The sequence below is a fragment of the Papio anubis genome, chromosome X, assembly GCF_008728515.1.
Source record: "Papio anubis isolate 15944 chromosome X, Panubis1.0, whole genome shotgun sequence".
Lineage (NCBI taxonomy): Eukaryota > Metazoa > Chordata > Mammalia > Primates > Cercopithecidae > Papio > Papio anubis.
Genome location: NC_044996.1, coordinates 41,675,403 through 41,679,937, shown reverse-complemented (window position 1 = coordinate 41,679,937; position 4,535 = coordinate 41,675,403). Strand labels below are relative to the sequence as shown.

The 4,535-nt window shown below is 37.8% G+C and overlaps 1 pseudogene; it reads left to right on the top strand.

Moving 5' to 3' along the window:
• The first annotated feature begins 4,106 nt into the window (after positions 1-4,106).
• On the top strand, positions 4,107-4,216 carry LOC116272281 (annotated as a pseudogene).
• The last annotated feature ends 319 nt before the right edge of the window (positions 4,217-4,535 follow it).

Sequence of the window (4,535 nt, the reverse complement as noted above, 5' to 3'; positions counted from 1 at the left end):
TTTAAGACTTGATTATTTACTCACTTTATTCAAGCTAACACTAAAGATGTCAGAGGCCTAGTACTGGATAAATGTGCAAAGTATCAATTAAGGCTCATAATAAGACTTGATCGCTTATGATGGAGGTAAGATTCAGGGAAATGTCCCATGGAGTTTCCTGTGGATGCCTGAATAAATCTTCCCCCTGACACTATACCTTCCTCCCTTGCCTATAACTCCTATGAACCAAAAAAATAGGTAAGTAATTGCTCACAAAGGGAACTACAAGAAGATTTAAAAGTCACTTACAAATTCAACTAATGTATTTCAACAAAATAGACTGTTTTCCTCAGGAAAATGGCATTCTTTATAAAATTATGAAATTTCTTAAGCAAACTTCCCAGACCAGTGTAATTAGTAAGGTATTTAAGACCCTCCTTCCTTCCTAAGTCCAATTGTCCCCGAGTTATTTTTTGTTTTGTTTTGTTTTACTTTAAAACTAAGCAATATAGGCTCACGCCTATAATCCCAGCACTTTGAAAGGGAAAAAACTTAGAGGAAAACCTAGGTAGTACCATTCAGGACATAGGCATGGGCAAAGTCTTCATGTCTAAAAACACCAAAAAGCAACAGCAGCAAAAGCCAAAATTGACAAATGGATCTCATTAAACTAAAGAGCTTCTGCACAGCAAAAAGAAACTACCATCAGAGTGAACAGGCAACCTACAGAATGGGAGAAAATTTTTGCAATCTACTCATCTGACAAAGGGCTAATATCCAGAACCTACAAAAGAACTCAAACAAATTTACAAGAAAAACAAAACAACCCCATCAAAAAGTGGGCAAAAGGATATGAACAGACATTTCTCAAAAGAAGACACATTCATACAGCCAACAGACACATGAAAAAATGCTCATCATCACTGGCCATCAGAGAAATGCAAATCAAAACCATTAAATGAGATACCATCTCACACCAGTTAGAATGGCAATCATTAAAAAAGTCAGGAACAACAGGTGCTGGAGAGATGTGGAGAAATAGAACACTTTTACACTGTTGGTGGGACTGTAAACTAGTTCAACCATTATGGAAAAACAGTATGGCGACTCCTCATGATCTAGAACTAGATGTACCATATGACCCAGCCATCCCATTACTGGGTATATACCAAGGATTATAAATTATGCTGCTATAAAGACACATGCACACATATGTTTATTGCAGCACTATTCACACAGCAAAGACTTGAATCAACCCAAATGTCCATCAGTGACAGATTGGATTAAGAAAGGGTACATATACACCATGGAATACTATGCAGCCATAAAAAGGATGAGTTTGTGTCCTTTGTAGGGACATGGATGCAGCTGGAAACCATCATTCTTAAAGGCAAACTATCACAAGAACAGAAAACCAAACAACGTGATGTTCTCACCATAGGTGGGAACTGAACAATGAGATCACTTGGACCCAGGAAGGGAACATCACACACCAGGGCCTATCATGGGGAGGGGAAGAGGAGAGGGACTGCATTGGGAGTTATACCTGATGTAAATGACGAGCTGATGGGTGCAGCACACCAACATGGCACAAGTATACATATGTAACAAACCTGCATCGCTATGCACATGTACCCTTACAACTTAAAGTATAATAATAATAAATAAATTAAAAAAAAAAAAAAAAGAAAGGAATGAGGTGGGCAGATCACCTTAAGGTCAGGAGTTCAAGACCAGCCTGGCCAACATGGTGAAACCCTGTCTTTACTAAAAATGCAAAAATGAGCCAGGCATAGTGGTGCATGCCTGTCATCCCAGCTACTCGGGAGGCTGAAGCAGGAGAATTGCTTGAACCTGGGAGGCAGAAGTTGCAGTGAGCTGAGATTGTGCCACTACACACCAGTCTCGGCGACAGAGCGAGATTCTGTCTCAAAGAAAAAAGAAAGAAAGAAAAGAAAGTTAAAAAATAAAAAAATAAATAAACTAAGCAATACTTTAGCTTTTCTTAGACTCTAGAACCAGTCTTGTGATGTTCAATTGGATAGCTCGGAACTTTCCCTCAGGCCACTTCATCATTGTTTCCCCTTATCAGCTAATTAAAATGAGACTAGTAAAAGACAAGCTTTCACAATTGGACTCAAAAGAGAAGACAGCTGGAGATTGTGTCGTCTGTCCCTACCAAACTTATAGACTTTAGATGATTGGAGCAGATCACTTACATTTGTGCAACCAGTATTATACCTGTTTTCAAAAGAAAGTCTATTACTCCTGAAATCATCTTGGGGTTTGACTTATCAAACTTATTTCTTCAAGTAAAATAAATTCTAAAAGCATTAAGGACTTTTACATGACATAGAAAAAGGTTGATCTTTTGAGAGAAAATGGCCAGGCTGAAAAAAATAAAAGAAAGAAAGAAAGAAAGAAAAGGAAAAAGAAAAAGATTGAACTACACAACAATAGAAAAAAGGATGCTTGATTTTGTTGAAAGGACTATAAACTTTAAAATGAGAGATTTACAGCTTACAAAACATCTCCTCTCAGATGCAATTCTTTTTTTTAAATTTAATCACTTTCTCAGCTGTGTACATTTACAGTATATTCAAGTGTAAATCAAATCACTAGGACAATGAAACCATTCACAATTTATAAACTGTGTCCATAAAAATTCCCATTTTGCCAATAATAAATAGGAAATGTCTTCTGCATCACTTTGATTTCCATAAAGAAGTATTATCAGAGGTCGATATGTTACATTCTTTTTTAAAAAAAGACTATTTATTTATTTAGACAGAGTCTCACTCTGTTGCCCTGGCTGGAGTGCAATGGCCCAATCTTGACTCACTGCAACCTCCGCCTCCCGGGTTCAAGTGATTCTCCTGCCTCAGCTTCCCTGGTAGCTAGGGTTACTGGCATGCGCCATCACTCCCAACTAATTTTTGTATTTTAGTAGAGACGGGGTTTCACCATGTTGACCAGGCTGGTCTTGAACTCCTGACCTCAAGTGATCCTCCCACCTCAGCCTCCCAAAGTGCCGGGATTACAGGTGTGAGCCACCATGCCTGGTCTATATGTTATCTTTTTTAAATAAAACACCTTATTCATTTAGACCCATGGGACACTTAACTATTATATCATGACTTTAGTTTTGCAAAGTCTGCCTCCAAGTAGTTTTTTTTTTTTTAAATGTATGAAATACCTAACGCTGTTATGCGAACATACCGTCACCAGATGGCAGTTGTATGCCACAGACCTCAAGGTTTGATCTGTAAGACATAAGCTAAGACTTGTTTCATTGAGGTAGAGATACTATCTTTTACCTTGTTCATATCAAAAGCATATAATAGACTTAAATAATAACGAAATCTGAAAATACTTGTTTTTTTTTTGAGTTGGAGTTTCGCTCTGTCGTACAGGCTGGAGTGCAGTGGCATGATCTCGGCTCACCGCAACCTCTGCCTCCCAGGTCCTAGTGATTCTCCTGCCTCAGCCTCCAGAGTAGTAGCTAGGATTACAGCCATGCACCATCACGCCCAATTAATTTTTGTATTTTTAGTAATCACAGGGTTTATCATATTGGCCAGGCTGGTCTCGAACTCCCTACCTCAGGTGATCTGCCTGCCTCAGCCTCCCAAAGTGCTGGGATTATAGGTGTGAGCTACCATGCCTGGCCTGAAAATACTTTAGACCAAATATCAAACAAATGAACTCCAGGATGCAAATGTATTTGCACAACGTATCTTACTCCAACCAAATACCAATGTTTCATTAGAATGCTAATCTTTATATCTATTATCACTTGGACTTAATAGTTCTTCCTGATTTTCTTTTATCCTCAATTTACAGTCTTGTTCCACACCCCTCGCCCAACACTCATTTAGTCAAACACGATATAGCCATGGCAGCCTAGCTATCCCAACGGAAAGAATAGCATCTCTTATGGTCTCTTCATCTCCCTGAAGCTTTCTGGTTCTTTTATTTTTCTGTTTCTTCCTCTTCACTTAGGATATATAATTTACTCTCCATAGTTCCTAGAAAATGTATCTTCAAGTTTATTTCTAATTTTAAAAATTTGTTTGATTTTTCTTGTTGAGAATAATTTGCACTGTTCCATTGCTGGAACTGACTAAATCCTTTTGTGGTTCATAAGTGTGATAACTGGGTTTTCACACTTATAGGTGAGATGTGCCTCCCTCAAACCTTGTTAGGAGTAGAAGGTAGGCACATTACCTATCTGACATGAAAAAAAGAAGAGAAAAAATAGCATTTCTAAAAGGTGCCCAAACAAACCAATTCAAAAATGGGCAAAGGACTTAAATAAATATTTCTCCAAAGAAGATATACCAGTAATAAGCACATTAAAAATACTCAACATCATTAGTTATTAAAGAAATGCACATCAAAACCACAATGAAATACCACATCATACCCACTGCAATGGTTATAAACAAACAAACAAACAAAAATCAAAAATAAGTGTTGCTGAGGATGTGGAGAAATTAGAACCCTCTTACATTGCCGGTGAGAATGTGAAAATAGTGCACCCACTATAGAAAACG